Source organism: Lepus europaeus, chromosome 16 (genome assembly GCF_033115175.1).
Source record: "Lepus europaeus isolate LE1 chromosome 16, mLepTim1.pri, whole genome shotgun sequence".
Lineage (NCBI taxonomy): Eukaryota > Metazoa > Chordata > Mammalia > Lagomorpha > Leporidae > Lepus > Lepus europaeus.
The window spans coordinates 74,597,276-74,614,239 of NC_084842.1; positions in this window are offsets into that span (position 1 = coordinate 74,597,276).

Below are 16,964 nucleotides of genomic sequence, written 5' to 3' on the forward strand. Positions count from 1 at the left end.
ATATAATTTCAAAGTTTTACTCATCCCTTCCCCTGGGGGAAAAAAAGGCTTTTTAATGACCTTATCAACATATTATTGAATGGGAGGGGCTAACTTCTCAAAGCAAAATTGGGGTGACATTAGAAAAAGCAGGGAATGAAAGTTGGTCAGAGAAAACCAAAGATGTGCATCATAGTGAGCCCCTATGATCTGACACCCGAGTCTCACAGATGCAGCACATGAACTTAAGTACAGATAAATCATTAAATTGAAAGAATAACTTTTAAATTGCAGTATTTGAGGCATTTAATGAAAGCTTAATTTCATTTGGTGATTGTGTTACACTTTCTATGTGAATGTAGATATTAGGGTATCTAACAAATATATGTTGAATAATTTTTAAATTTAATAAAACTCAATGCTGAGAATATGAACTTCAAAGAAATGGAACATTGTATCTTCCTCATGGTACCTTCGTCAGACTTGTTAGAGACAGGTTGTCCTCTAAAGGATAATTCTAATGTGATTGAAAGAACACAACCTCATTCAACAAACTTAGCTGTGAATCTAAAGATGGTGTTTTCTCTAGGTTAACGTATTTTTAAGAAACAACCATTTGAGTGAGGTCCATTTATAGAAAAGCATAACTAGCATTAAATAAAAACAATATGAATAATAGGAAAGTAGAATATTCAGGGGGAGATTTTGTTGTTTACACTGTCAACTGGGTGGAAAATTTCATAATCTATTGAAAAAGTATGGCCGGTGCTGTGGCTTAACAGGCTAATCCTCTGCCTTGCAGCGCAGGCACACCGGGTTCTAGTCCCGGTTGGGGCACTGGACTCTATCCCGGTTGCCCCTCTTCCAGGCCAGCTCTCTGCTATGGCTCGGGAAGGCAGTGGAGCATGGCCCAAGTGCTTGGGCTCTGCACCTGCAAGGGAGACCAGGAGAAGCTCCTGGCTTCGGATCAGCGAGATGCGCCGTCCGCAGTGGCCATTGGAGGGTGAACCAACGGCAAAAGGAAGACCTTCCTCTCTGTCTCTCTCTCTCACTATCCACTCTGCCTGTAAAAAAAAAAGTGAAAAAGTAGAGTTTTATTCTTCAACCTAAGAACTTAGAGCCCCAAGCTATGATATCTTCCTGTAGATATAAAGGTAGACATTTTTATACTGGCTAAAGGAAAATGATGGAACCTTCAGACAATAACCTAGTGGTCTGGCTATCTTATCTACTAACTTGTATCAGCATTTGAGATACAATATAGTAGGAATTTATGAAGTGTTCGTGCAATCACAGCATTACACACCAGAAGATAAAGAGAGGATGATAAGTCAGCAAGGAATCGAAAGGCATAAAACAGATTCATTAATGAAGGCATTTCTCCCTCTCTTGGATGGGCTGGGAGGTATTCCATGAGACCTCACTTATCATTATCCCAGTGGGAAAGTAACATAGATCCCTGAACTATCAATCCAGCAAAGGCCTTCTCCTCCACTGCAACAGCCCCAGTTTTACAGTGCAAACATGAGAGTGATGTTCAAGACCATGGAAACAATGAGTTTGGCAGGAGACCTGCCTTCACGATTTCCTACCTTTGCTTCATGTGACTCTCGTGTGTTCTTCATTATTCATGGTCCAGGGCTTTTGAGGATAAAGTATTTTCTGTACTCTTAGCCTTTGGTGCCTGAAAGAAAATAATCAAGTGGAATAATCTTTTCACCCACAGTATAGGAGTCACATAGGCTTTATTATCTGGTGTGAAGGATGTGGATTAGAAATTACATTTTTGCCCTTAAACTTTGTATTTAATATTTTATGGTTTTAAGTGAGTAATAAATTATTTTGTCATAATTCATTATTTATGGAATGCTTTTAACAAAATTTAATGTAATCCTACAAAATGACAGGCATGGGGGAAAAAGTGCCTGGAGATAATTGGCTCAGGGTTGCTCAAATGAATTGAAGACATTATGTTAGTAGAAATATTGATGGGCTTTCTGAGGAAAGCCTTTTCATGAGCAATGACAGATAATCGACTTTGGATTATTCAAAGGCCCAAAATCCAATTTATAAAATTTTCTTCCTATGTTTTAGCTATTTTAGTAAAATAAATTTAAATTGTGTAAGAAACGAAATTTGAAGAACTTCTGGGATGTAATTTAATTAAGCCAGTGACATGTGAGTGTGTGTGTGCAGCAAAGCCTGTGGCAACTCTCAATGTGGACAGCTGTCAATTATTTTCGCTATTAGGTATCTCTGCCTTATTTTCTCAATTTGATTGCAATTGGTGTGAAGGTTTCCACACCTAATCCAGAAATCCCGACATTGGGGGAGAAGATACCAGGTTCTCTGACCACCTCGGCAGAGTCAGGGCTCTAGAACTAATTGACATCTGGGATCTTCTTGGAAGCAGGTCCTTTGTGTTTGAGACAGTGACAGGAGTATCTCCTCTTTCCCTTGGGGTCCAGTTTTTCCTACAACGTAAATAAGGCGCCATGCCAAAACCTGGTGACACAAGAGCTTCAGTTAACTGCCAGTTTTTCAGCAGCTATGTCTCCTAATTTTCATTTGAAAATGTTTTTCCCCTGGAAATGTATACTGAAGTAGAATAAAATGAGAAGAGTGTAAACACTGTTTTCTTGGATTAAAACTTGGAAAAATAGGACATTTCTTGGTATTGCTGAGCACCTGGGTTTTCCCAGCGGGCTGTAACTTCCCATCGCAGATAGCACTGAGACAATTATCTCCTTCCCTTTCTTTCTGCTTTCAGGCAGAAGCTGTTGATGTACAATAATTGAGTTTTCCCAGGGTGTGGGAAGAATAAAGGGCATGTCATTGGGAAATGCAGCAGAGTTCTTTGTATTCATTTCTCTCTGTAATTTAAAAATTTTTGTCATACGATTTGTAATTCCTAACTGGTAAACAGTGTAGAGATTGTAAAAATGAAAACCCGTGCATCCAATCCTCAGGTCATAAAGTAAGATATGACAAGTGATTTCAGGGCCATTGAACCCCCCAGCAGTCACACCTTCCTGCATTTTCACTTAATTTTGCGTGCTTTTCCTTACAGTTCTTGCAGTTTTACTACCTGTGTCTGTTCCCTTAGGCAATATGTTTTTCAATTTCCTTCTATTTCAACTGTGTGTTTTTGATGTCATTCCATACTGAATCATGGTTCATTCATTTTCAGTGTTGAACTGTGTTGAATGGAATAATTATACCTCAGTTTATACAACTGTTTTATTGTTGATCCGTGGTGGCTTTTGGTATTTTTTTTTAACTTAAAAGCAGTAAAGATGATTCTTGCACATGTCCTGTGATGTGTCTGAGTTGCTGGATCATAGGGTATCAAAATGTTAACCTTTATTTGTTATGCTGAATGTTTTCCAAATTATTGCACCATTTTTCATCTTTATCCCATCCCTGATTAAAATTGATGGATTCACATGGTTACCCATGGTTAGTATTGAACACCTTTATTTTTTTTTAGATTGTTAGTAGTATACAAGAGTATTTCATGTGTAAATCATGTTTGCCAAATTACCAATGAGCTTGGTCCTCTGTTTATTTTTAGTAGCCAATTTACCCTTTACTATTGGGTGGTTTCTGAATTTTTTAGTTATAGGTGTTTGCTAAATAGTCCAATATTGCTCACTAATAGCAGACATATTCTCTGGTCTTCTTTTCACACTTTTATATAGTACAATTTATCTTGCTGTTTTATAGTTTACTTCTGCATCTTAAGAAGATATCACACTATTATAAGGTCATAGTGATATTTTCCTATATTATCTTTGCAAAATTAAAGAAATGGCTTTTACATTAAAGAATCTGACTCATTTACAATGATTTTGAGTTGAACTTCTCACATTCACGTTTTTCTCATTGGATAATTAGTTGCCCCTGGACCATCCATACTCTTCCAGTCTGTAAGGGTTGTCTTTTTTTTTTTGACAGGCAGAGCTACAGTGAGAGACAGACAGAAAGGTCTTCCTTTTTCTGTTGGTTTACCCCCCAAATGGCCGCTAAGGCTGGCACGCTGCAGCAGGCGTGCTGCGCCAATCGGAAGCCAAGAGCCAGGTGCTTCTCCTGGTCTCTCATGCAGTTGCAGGGCCCAAGCACTTGGGCCATCCTACACTTCCTTCCTGGGCCACAGCAGAGAGCTGGACTGGATGAGGAGCAACTGGAACAGAATCTGGCAACCGAACCGGGACTAGAACCTGGGGTGCCGATGCCGCAGGTGGAGGATTAGCCAAGTGAGCCCCAGTGCCGGCCCACAAGGGTTTTCTTTTAATACAATTCAGGATTTAGCTCTGGGGGCACCATTCTTCTCATCCTTATGCTAGTGCCACAATACACTATACCAAACTTTATCAAAAATAGATGTGATGAGTGGAGCATCCTTGTCTTGTTCCTAATTAGAAAGATTTCATTCAGCTTTTCACTGTTAGTAAGATGTCAAGTGTGGACCTGTCATAGATGGCCCCTGTTATCATCTATAAATAATTTGTTGAGAGTTTTTTAATCATGAAAGGATATTGAATTATGTCAAGTGCTTTTTCTGCACCTATTGAGATAATTTTATTTTTTTTATCCTCATGCTGTTAATGTGATATAACACATTTATTGATTTATATATGTTGAACCAACCTTGAGTCCCTAGGATAAAATTAACTTGATCATGGTGCATGATACTTGTAGCATGCTATTCAATTCAGCTTGTTAGTGTTTTTTGAAGATTTTTATTTGAAAGGCTGAGAGAAGAAAGAGAATAGAGCATACTGTCTTTCACTCCCTGGTTCACTCCCCAAACACCAGCAAACAGTTAGGGCTGGGCCAGGAACTCCATCTAGGTCTCCACATGGGCATCAGGAACTGAAGTACTTGGGTCGTCATCCATTGCCTTCCAAATACATCAGCAGGAAGCTGAATGAGAAGTAGAGGCCGGGTGTGATCCAAAGCAGCCTGAAACAAGATGCGTGTCTCCAAGTAGGGGCTTTTCTGCTTTGCCACAGTGCCTGTCCTGTTTTCTTTTTTTAAAATTATTTATTTTCATTTTATTTGAAAATTTGGGGGGGGGGAGGAGAAAGAGACAGACATGCAAATAGAGGCAAACAGACAAAGCCGTCTGTTAAAAGTATTGTAATGCCGGCATTCACTGGGTCACTTCCTAAATGCCCATAACAGCCAGTGCTGGGCCAGGATGCAACCAGGAACCTGAAACTCCATCCAAGTCTTCCATGTGGCTGGCAGGGACCTGAGTATTTGAGCCATCACCTGCTGCCTCCCAGGAGGAGCAAATAGCATGTAGCTGGATGGGTAGTAGAAGAGGCAGGGCTTGAACCAGGCACATCAATATGAGATGCAGGGATCCTAAGTGGCAACATAAGCCCTGATAAAATTCCAGTCTGAACATTTATTTTGGGGCTTAATGCATGATCTGTCCTGGAAAATCTTCATGTGTGCCTGATAAAAATTTATATTCTACTTCTGTCTGTTAGGTGCATTTGCTCTAGAGTGTTGTTAACCTATTTCTTCATTGAATTTCTATCTGGATGATCTGTCCATTATTAAAAGTGAGGTGTTTAAGTCTTTTGTTATTGCATTACATTCTATCTTCCCTTCAGATTCATTGATTTATCGAAACTTTGTCTATATGATTAGGTTCTTGGTGCACATGTACTTTCAATTGTTATATCTTCTTGATTAATTGACTCCCTTTATAATTATATTGTTTTCTATTTTTAAACTTTGTAAATTCTATTTCATATGACAGAAGTGTAGGTACTGCTGTTGTCTTTGGGTTTTCATTTGCACGGAATATCTTATTCCCATCTATTTCCTTGAAGGTGAAGAGTCTGTCTCGCTCACGCATGCGTTCTCTCTCTCTCTCTCTCTCTCTCTCTCTCTCTCTCTCTCTCTCTCTCTCTCTCTCTCAATTAGTTGAAAGACAGTTAAACAGAAAGGAGAAGAGAGAAAGATCATGCATCTGCTGTTTACTCCTCAAATGGCTGCAATGGCCAGAGCTAGGCAAGATTGAAGCCAGCAGCCCTGAGCTTCTTCCAGGTCTCCCAGCTGGGTGCATGGGCTCAATCACTTGGGTCTTTTTGGCTTATTTCCCAAGCACATTAGCAGGGAGCTGGATCAGAAGTGCAACAGCTGGATCTTAGACTGGTGCCCATGTGGGATGTTGCTGTTGCCAGTGGAGGCTTAAACCACTACGCCACAACACCAGCCCTGAAGAGACTCTTAGAAACTCTTTTAGGCACATCTGCTATTCAGCTAGTCTGTCTTCTGAGTGAATAGTTAAATCTATTTATAGTAAATGTAGTTATTGATATATAAGGACTACTGTTGCCCTTTTTTGTTTATTGTGTTCTGGTTGTGGACTTTTTGATCCTTCCTTCCTCTCGATTTCTTCTCTGATTTCATAGTAATAAGCTTTGTTTCCAGACTTTGCATTTTTTGTGCCTAATGTAATTTCTGCTTAGTGGTTACTGAGGCTTATTTTCAATACCTTGTAATAGGCTATTTTAAGTAGGTAACTTCTCTTTTCATTAAAACTATAGCCCCTCATATGTGTTTAAAGTTTTTGATGTCATAATTTATATCTTTGTGTGTTTTATATCCCTCAATAACTTGTTTTAGCTGTTAAGTCAAATCATTTTTAAATTTTCCTACTAAAAATAAAAATGATTACATACGACCATTACTGTAGTAGAATGTTCTGAATTTGACTACACATTGCCTTTTCCAGTGAGGTTATCAGGCAAGTCTAGTAGTGGTAAACTCCCTCAGTTTTTGCTTATCTGGGGAAGATTGTATTTCACTTTGATTTCCAAAATACAGCTTTGAATATATCATCCCACTATCTTGTGACCTGTGAATGTTCTGTTGAGAAATCTGCTGGAAGCCCTGTTGATATTTCTTTATCTGTGTTACGTTTATTTTTGTTGCGGCTTTTCCTCTTTATTTTAGATTTCTGACAGTTTGATGATACATAATGTATGTCTCAATGGAGTATTGATTACATTGAACCTGGCTGGAGACTGAATTTGCTGAATCCATGTATTTATCTCTTTCCCCAGATTTAGGGAGATTTCAGCTACTATTTCTTTTTTTTAAAATATTTATTTGAAAGACAGAGTTAGAGTGGTAGAGACAGAGAGAGGTCTTCCATCTGCTGATTCACTCCCCAAATTGCCACTGTGGCCAAAGCTGAGCTGAGCTGATCTGAAGCCAGGATCCAGGAGGTTCTTCCTGGTCTCCCATGTGTGCAGGGGCCCAAGGACTTGAGCCATCCTCCGCTGCTTTCTCAGGCTCATTAGCAGGGTGTTGGATCAGAAGTGGAGCAGCTGTCACTTGAACCTGGTGCTGCAGGCTGGGGCTTTTAACCTGCTGCACCACAGTGCTGGCTCCATATTATTTCCTTAAATACGTTTCTTAACCCTTCCTCCCTTTTCTCTTCCCAAATCTCTATACAAACCAACTTAGCTCTCTTGGTGCTGTTCCATAGACTGAGATTGCTTCATGTATTTCTATTCGTTCTCCTTTCTTGTCTGTCTGCCTATTTTCATGTAATGTGAGTTCAAGTTCAAGCTTACAGATTCTTCTTCGGCTTGATTTTTATTTTATTTTTTTTAGATTTTACTTAAGGTACACAAATTTCTTGTATTTCATATATACAGATTCAGGAACATAATGATACTTCCCACCCTACCCTCCCTCCTGCCCACACTGCCACACTTCTTCCTCCCTCTGTTATTCCCACTCTTAAATTTTACAATGATTTATTTTCAGTTTACTTTATGCTCTTCAGATTAACCCTACACTAAATAAAGAATTTAACAAACAGTATGAAAGAAGAAAAAACACTATTCCTCACCAGGAGGGACAAGGACTATAAATAATCATGGAAGCTTAAAATGTCAATTTCACTCTAATACATTGCATTGTAGGTACTCTGTTCGTTACCTCCAATCAGGGAAAACATGTGGTATCTGTATTTTGGGGATTGGCTTATTTGATTAAGTACAATGGTTTCCAGTTGCATCCATCTTGTTGCAAATGCCAATAATTTATTTTTTTTAGTATTCCATAGTATATATATATATATATATATATATATATATATATATACTGTAATTTCTTTATCCAGTCTTCAGTTGATGGACATCCAGGTTGATTCCATATCTTTGCTATTGTGAATTGAGATGCAATGAACATAGAGGTACAGATCAATCTTTCATATGCCCATTTTATTTTCTTTGGGTAAATTCCCCGGGAATGGCATTGCTGGGTCATAGAGTAAGTCTATTTTCAGTCTTCTGAGGTATCGCCATACTATCTTCCACAATGGCTGCACGAGTTTACCTTCCTACCAGCGGTGCATTAGGGTACCTTTCCCCACCACATTCTCGCTAGCATTTATAGTTACTGGTTTCTGTATGAGAAACATTCTAACTGGGGTGAGGTGAAATCTAATTGTGCTTTTGATTTCCCTGATGGCTACTGCTCCTGAGCATTTTATCATGTGTTTTGGCCATTTGAATTTCCTCTTTTGAAAAAATTCCAGTTCAAGTCCTTCGTCCATTTCTTTATTGGATTGTTTGTTTTGTTGTTGTTGAGTTTCATGAGTTCTTAATAGATTCTGAATATGAATCTTTTATTGGTTGCATAGTTCATAAATACTTTCTTCCATTCTGTCAGTTGCCTCTTCACTTTGCTGAATATTTGATTTATGTTGCAGAAGCTTCTCAGCTTGTAATTTGCCAATTTTGGCTTTGATTGTACCTCTGGGGTCTTTTTCAAAGAAATTTTTGCATGGCGAATTTTAGCCAATGTTCACTAGTAATTTTATGGTATCAGGTCATGAATTTAGGTCGTTGATCGATTTTGGAGTGGATTTTTGTGTAAGGTGTAAGGTATGGGTCTTTCTTCATACTTTGACACATGGAGATACAGTTTTCCCAGTACTATTTGTTGAAGACTGTCTGCCGTTGTTACATTTCCCTTTTCATCTCTGAATTTATTGTTATGCCTTCTTCCTCTTTTTTTGGTTAGTTGGGCCAATGGTGTGTCAACTTTGTTACTGTTTTTCAAAAAAACTTTTCATGGATGTTTTGAAATTGTTTTTGGTTTACATTTGTTTATCATTTAATTATGTCTTTCCTCGCTTTGTGTTTCATTTTTTTTCTAGGTACTTGATTTGCATTGATGGCTCATTTATTTGATGTCTAAGTTCTTGATGTAGGCACTGATTGTTATAAACTTCACTCTTAACACTGCTTTTACTATATCCCATACATTTTGATATGTTGCATAGTCTACTTCATTGACTTCCAGAAATTTTTATTTCTCTGTTGATTTCTTCTATGACCACTGTTCATTCAAGAGAATATTGTACAGTTTTTACATGTTTGCATATGTTCTAAAGATTCTTGAGTTGCTCATTTTCATCATCATTGCATTGCAATAAGAACAGATACATGGTTTGATTTTGATTTTAATTTGAGACTTTATGGCCTAGCATGTGGTCTGTCCTAGAGGAAGTTCAATGCACTGATTAAAAGAATGTAAATTCTGCCACTGTGGGATGAAAGGTTCTGTAGATATCTGTTAGGTCCACTTTGTCCATAGTGTCAAATTGCTCTAATGTTTCTTTGTTGATTTTCTGTCTAGTTGATCTGTCTATTGATAAAAGTGGGGTGTTCGGTCGGGGCACCGATCCTGTCCGGGTTGCCCCTCTTCCAGGCCAGCTCTCTGCTATGGCCCGGGAAGGCAGTGGAGGATGGCCCAAGTCCTTGGGCCTTGCACCCCATGGGAGACCAGGAGAAGCACCTGGCTCCTGCCATCGGAACAGCGTGGAGCGCTGGCCGCAGCGCGCCTACCGCGGCGGCCATTGGAGGGTGAACCGACGGCAAAAAGGAAGACCTTTCTCTCTGTCTCTCTCTCTCACTGTCCACTCTGCCTGTCAAAAAATAAAAAAATAAAAAATAAAAAGTGGGGTGTTGAAGACCCCCATTAATATTGCATCAGAGTCTGTGTCTCCCTTTAGATCCGTTAATATTTGTTTTAAATAGCCAGGTGCTTTGGCATTGGGTGCATTTGCATTTATTAAAGTCACATCTTCCTGTTGAATTGATCCCTTAATCATTACAGATTGTCCTTCTTTGTCTCTTTAACAGTTTTTGTTAGTCTATTTTGTCTCATATTAGAATGGCTACACCTGATCATTTCTGTTTTTAGCATGAAATATCTTTTCCCATCCTTTTACGTTCAGTATGCATATATCTTTGTGAGATGTATTTCTTGTAGGTAGCAATGAAGAGTTTTGGATTTTAATCTATTCAGCCTATCTATATCTTTTAATTGGAGAGTTAAGGCTATTTACGTTCAAGATGACTATTGTTAAGTAATGACTTGGCCCTGCCATTTTTTTCCATAAGTAATCCTATTGTATTTCCTTTGTACATTTACTGGGAGAGTTTCAGCCTTCACATTCTTTAATAATAATGACTGCATTTCTGTGTTTCTGTCTGTAGCACATCCTTAAACATCATTTGTAAGGTTGGTTGAGTGGTGTCAAATGCTTTTAATTTCTGTTTGTTACATAAATTCATTATTTCATCTTCATTCATAAATGCAAGCTTGCAGAGTACAATATTCTTGATTGACAGCTTGCTCTTAAGACTTGAACTATGTCTATCCTTTCCTAGCCTATAGGGTTTCTGATGAGAGGTCAGCTATGAATCTAATTCTAGATCCTCTGAAAGTAATCTGGCATTTTTCTTGTGAACATTCTAGAGTCTTTTTTTGTCTAACTCTTAAAAGTTTGACAACAATGCATTGTGAAGATCTTTCCGGCCATGTCTACAAGGGGTTCTATGTGCTTCATGTACTTTAATGCCCTTTTTTTCCCCCTCCAAATTAGGGAATTTTTTGGTAACTATTTCACTGAATAGGCCTTCTAGTCCATTCTTTCTTCCACACCTTCAGGAACTCCTAAGACCTGATTGTTGTGTTGTTTGATCGTATCCCATAAATATCCAACACTGTTTTTAAATTTTTTGGTTTCTTTTTTTTTGTCTTATTGAAAAATGTCCAGATTTTTTTTCTAGCTTGTATATTTTTGCTTCTGCCTTACTATGTCTGTTAAGGCTTTCCACCACATCCTTTATTTGACCTATTGAATTCTTCATTTTTTTAATATTTCATTTTCATTTCTCTTCAAAATTTCAATTTTGGGGGAAAATTTTTTATTCATATCATGTATCGATTTCTTTGATTCATGAATTTGCTTCTCAATTTTTTTGAGTAATCCTATTTTTTATTTGACAGAGACAGTGAGAGAAGAGAGAGAGAAAGGTCTTCCTTCCGTTAGTTCACCACCCAAATGGCTGCTACGGCCAGAGCTACGCCAATCCGAGGCTAGGAGACAGGTGCTTCCTCCTGGTCTCCCATGTGGGTTCAGGAGCCCAAGCACTTGGGCCATCCTCCACTGCCTTCCTGGGCCACAGCAGAGAGCTGGACTGGAAGAGGAGCAGCCAGGACTAGAACCGGCGCCCATATGGGATGCCGGCACCACAGGCAGAGGATTAACCAAGTGAGCCACGGTGCTGGCCTGAGTAATCCTATTAATCTTTTGGATTCCATTTCCAACATTTTATAAATCTCTTAATCTGCACATTCTGATATTGGAATGTTGTGTTCCTTGGGGGGCATGTTGTCTTCCTTATTCTTGTTTCTTTCTGCATTTATTTTGAGGCATTTGTGGAAATACATGATTTTTTTTTCTGATTGTTTTTTCTTTGTGCTATGCCTTTGTGGCTTAGTAGAGCATTTGCTCTTTCAGTGAATGAATATTGAGAGGTGTGTGCTGGATATTGCCTGGGAGTTCTTGTCAGTGCTTCAGGGTGGGGCAAGTATCTAGGGTGACACCCAAGGTGGACATGATTGTATGTCTTTTTAGTGGAAGGGAGAGATTGATCACCTCTGTTTGCATAATTGAACCCTCACTTCCTCTTTTCCAAGGTGAATAATTCCTGGGTGTTAGCCCATGGTGGGAGCAGTACCTCCATGCCACCTTATGGACTGCACAAAGGATCTGTGCTGTCCTCAGTATGAGCATAGAAACTGTTGCAGCGACCCATCCCAGGCAGCTAGGGAGCTCTGACCATGTGGAGCAGCTCACATTGATTGGCCAGAGACCCAGCTACACCCTGAACCCTCTAACGTAGTCACAGTGTTCCAATGATCTCAGAACACAAGGCTCCCGCAGTCATGAGTGCAAAGATCTGCCCCTCCCCACTAGCCTGTCCTGTCCACACAGAGGCTGAAACATTCCCAGAGCCAGCTGCCTGTGAGTGCTCTGCCTAGGCAGTTGAGCTTCAGAGTCTGTGATACGTTGAGAGTCTGAGAGCACCTCAGAGTCCTATATGGGTGCTTAACCCTCTGTCAGTCCTCCCGACCAGACTCAAAAATCAGTGGAGAACGTGAATTTTTCTTTCTGCTAGAATCTCTGGATCACACACATGCACAAAAGCCACTGGCTGAACCCAAACTGCTGCTACTGTTACTGCTGACAAGATGGCTGCTTGTCCCAGTTTGTTACTGGGCTTGTGCACCAGCGTTTCCACAGCTTCTGCTTATGCCCAAAATGGAACCTGTCTTCTCTCAGCCAGTTTCTGGGCGGCATTGGTGGTGGGCTGGAGAGAGAGAAACATGTCCCTCCTTTCTTTCCCATGGGTGTAACTGGTACCCTGCCCCCCTCAGGGCTCCAGGCCAGACTCAAGCCAAGCTCTCCTTCTGGCTTTATCTCCAATGGCAGGAGCTGCTGCAGTCCGATCTTGCCTCACTCTCCAAAGCTGGTGCTTTCTCTGGCTCTTGGAAGCTAGGGTTGTGTGTCGTGTCCGTGCTTCTGTTGTGCGTCTTGGACATGCCACGTGGATCCATCACATTCCTTCTCTTTCTGTAGAATTTGCACTGCATTTTTTTCTCTAACTCTCCCATGAGAATGCCAGCTTGATCCTTTGTAGTGCATTTTTTCATTTCATTCATTGAACTCTTCAGGTCCAGAATTCTGTGTTTTTATGATTTAAAATCTAATCTTTGTGTTCATTAATATTTTGTTGATATTGTTGAATTATTTCTGCATTTTCTTGAAGTTTTCTGAGCTTCCTAAAAGCAATAGCTTTAAAATCTTTACCTTAAAATCTTGTAAATCTCCTTTTGAGTCTGCCACTGAGAAAGTATTGTGTTTTTTGATAATGATGTGTTTCATTCGTTTTTCAAGTTTCTTGCCACCTTGCTTTGCTGTATGTACATTTGGTAGATCAGTCATCTCTTCTAGACATTTTTATTTATTCGTTTTTGAGAGGCAGAGTTAGGTCTTCCATCCACTGATTCACTCCCCAAATGGCTGTAACAGTCAGAGGTGAGTAGATCTGAAGCCAGTAGCCAGGAGCTTCTTCTTGGTCTCCCATGTGGGTACAGAGGCCTAAGCACTTGGGCCATCCTCCACTGCTTTTCCAGGCCATTAGTAGAGAGCTGAATTAGAAGAGGAATAGCTGGGACATGACCTGGCACTCATAAGAGGAGCCGGCACACAGACAGAGGCTTAGCCTGCTACATCACAGCACCAACCCTCTTCTAGACTTTATTGGCTGGTTTTGTTTCAGAAGGATCTTACTTAATTGGAGATTGTGATGGCACTGGCTTGGTGTGTGCAACTGCATCTTTCACTCTAAGGTTCCCCAGTGGGAATGGTGGTTGGTTACCTTAGTGGCAAAACCTGCTAGTATCTTCCTGCACAGTAGGCCACTGGAAACTACAGTGGCTCCCACTGCTTGATACGGGTGATACAGATAGCCTAGCCTTTTCTACCTTGTTCCTAGCCATCCCAGCCATCTTGAGGATACTGATCTCAGAGGTGATCTTTTCTATGTGGATATTCTGCATTTGTTTCACTGTATTGCTGTAGCTTCTTAAATCAGCCATTGCATCCTCCCCAGGGCTATTAAGTTTTGTGGACAGCTTCTGTTTTTATTTATTTGTTTGTTTTAATGTGTGTGTTTTGTTGGGAAGATGAAGACTGGTATTACCTACTCTAGCACCACTACTCTAACACCACTCTAATGGTGATATCACTTAAAAAAAAAAAACCATTATTTTTTTTTCTTCCTTATGTTCCATTTTCTTTTAGCTTTGTTTTCTTGTCCCAAATTCTGTAACTGATACTTGACTATTCCAGTTTGACCCTTTTCCAACATTTCTGTATATGCTATATGAGATGCATTCCCCCAAATTTTGATGTATGTGTTAAATTTCAAATACCATGTGATTCCCTGACTTCTTGTCTCATGAATTGGTATTGTGTTTTAAAAATTCCAATTACATGTAATTACTTGTTTATTGATTTCTAATTTATTGATTGCAATTAGAGAATGATATATACTCTATTATACTAGTCCTTTAAAACTTTAATTTTTATTTTTTTTATTTGAAAAGGAAAAAGAGAGAAGCATCCTTATATTAGCTAGTTTACTCTCTAAATCCTCATGATAACCAGGGCCAGGACTCGACCCAGTTCTCTGACATGGGTGTCAGGGACCAAAGTACTTTAAAAATTGTCTTCTGCCTCTTACTGCATATTAGCAGGGAGCTGTAAATAATAGAGTACAAAAAATATAATGTGTATAAGCAAAATTGACCTTTTGAGATTCATTGATTTATATCCCTTGTCTCTACTGTTAAGGAACAGTGCTATTTTCTGCTTACCATTTGTTGAGTCCTTTACTTAGTGTAGGGTTACTCTTACGAGTATAAAATAAATTTAAAGTAGAACATTGTAAAAATTAAAGAAATAGAAAGGAAAGAGGAGGGAGGTGGCAGCATGGGTGGGAGGAAGGATAGAGTGGGAAATATCCCATGTGCCTAAATCTGTATATATGATATACATGAAATTTGTTCACCTTAAAAACTAAATTAATTTTTAAAAAAGTGGAGAGCTGGGACTTGAACCAGGTGCTGAGATATGTGATGCAGGCATCCCAAGCATCAGCTTAATCACTGTGCCAAATGTCAACCCTAATTTCTTCAAAACTTAGCGGAACTATTTATCCTTGTGTGTAAATGTTCTATGTGGAAATCATCTGTAAATGTTGGAAGTGTTTTTCAGTGTATATATATATATATATATATATATATATATATAATCTTTGAGCAAACTTGTCTATAGCTTTAGCATTCTTTCTGCTCAATCTACACATTTTTAAGGCACCATGGACTTCAGTGTACCACGTAATTCTATGATTTTTTTCATTTATATTGTGGGATGGTGTAATTAGGGTTTACATGTTCACAATTGTTGCATTTTCCTGGTAAATAAAATGCTTCATCATTTTGTAGCTCTTCTGTTTGTCTCCAGCAGTGCTTTTTATCCTTTAAAGTTCACTTTGTTTACTGCTAATATACTGGATTTCTTGTGGCTTGTGTGTTACTTTCTTTTAGCCAAATCTTTACTTTCAGTTCTTTGGTGATGTTATGTTCTAATTATGTCTTGTGTAAGCAAACATAAATGGGATTGTTTTTTCTTCTGTTTCTATTGGTTCAAATAGTTGGGCTTTTATCTGTGTTATCTGTGCTGTTTCTTAGTCCTTTTTTCCTATTTCTAGTTTTTAATGATTTCTTTTTTTTAGATTATTCCTTTTTTTTTTTCATTTCATTTCTTTAACTGTTTGGAAGGTACACACTCAATTTATCTTCCAGTAGTTGCTTTTACATTTTGTCATTAGTAATTAATAAAACCTAAACCATTAACTATGTGTATGTCTTTTGGACCTAGACAAGCATTTAAGGACTCTTTAATGGCCATCACCTCCTTATAGTGTCAATATTGGCATTTATCCTCTATTTCCATTCCATCTTATTTTTCCACTGTGTATTATTGCTGTTTGTAAAATATTAATATATCTATTACCATTTGTTATTATACTTCAAAGCTCCTATGTGGGATCATTTTCACACAGCCTTAAATGCATTTGTGAATATATTAGTAGTGTGTGCTTGTGGAAACTCTGAGATTTGTCTGACTTCATTGATACACTTTTGATTTTCAATAGTGACATTTGGCATGCAGTTCTATTTTGTTACACATATTTCTTCTTGGCACAGCGGGCATGATTTCCTTTGCCTTTATCATCAGTTAAGTCAGTCATTGTTCTCATCACTGTTCATCCACAAGTGATCTGTCCTTTCTGTTCTTGTTTGTTTCTTCACATTTTGTCATTGACCTTATTACATGTTTGTTATGTGCATAGGACTAAATTTCTTTTAATTTATTGCTTTCAAGGTGTATTTCTTTCAAAATTTTAGGAATCGGGCATTTACACGCTTTTGGAAAATCCTATCTCTTTCAATGTTATTCATTCTTCAGTCTCTTTATTATCTCTATCTGAAAAATCAGTTATGTGTGTTTAAGATACCACTTCAGTATATCTTAAGTTTTTCATATTTGCTGTATTTAATTAGGATAAACTCATTAAGTCTTCGTGGTTTCCTGATTATAATATTCTGTGTCTAATCTGTTTAATCATTCTCTTGAGGATTAATTTCAATTTTTACATATTTAAATAAATTATACTAGATTTTAATATATTTTCACATATTTATAGTTGCCTATACCTAACTCACATTAAAATTTTACCTTAGATTTTCAGAGAATTGACATATATTCTAAGCATCTGTTTATTGTTTATATAACTGAATAGCAAAGATTAGAAATTTATAAAGGGAAGGGAATTATTCAGCTCATAGTTCTGAAGGCTGGGAGGCCAAGGTCAAGGGGTCATATCTAGTGAGGACCTTCTTTCTATTGAGAACTCCATGCTGAGACTGGATGGAGAGAGAATTACATGGCCAAAAAGATAAGGGAGCAAAATTAACTTTCCTTAGAGATCCACTCTAGAAATAAGCCATTAACCAGT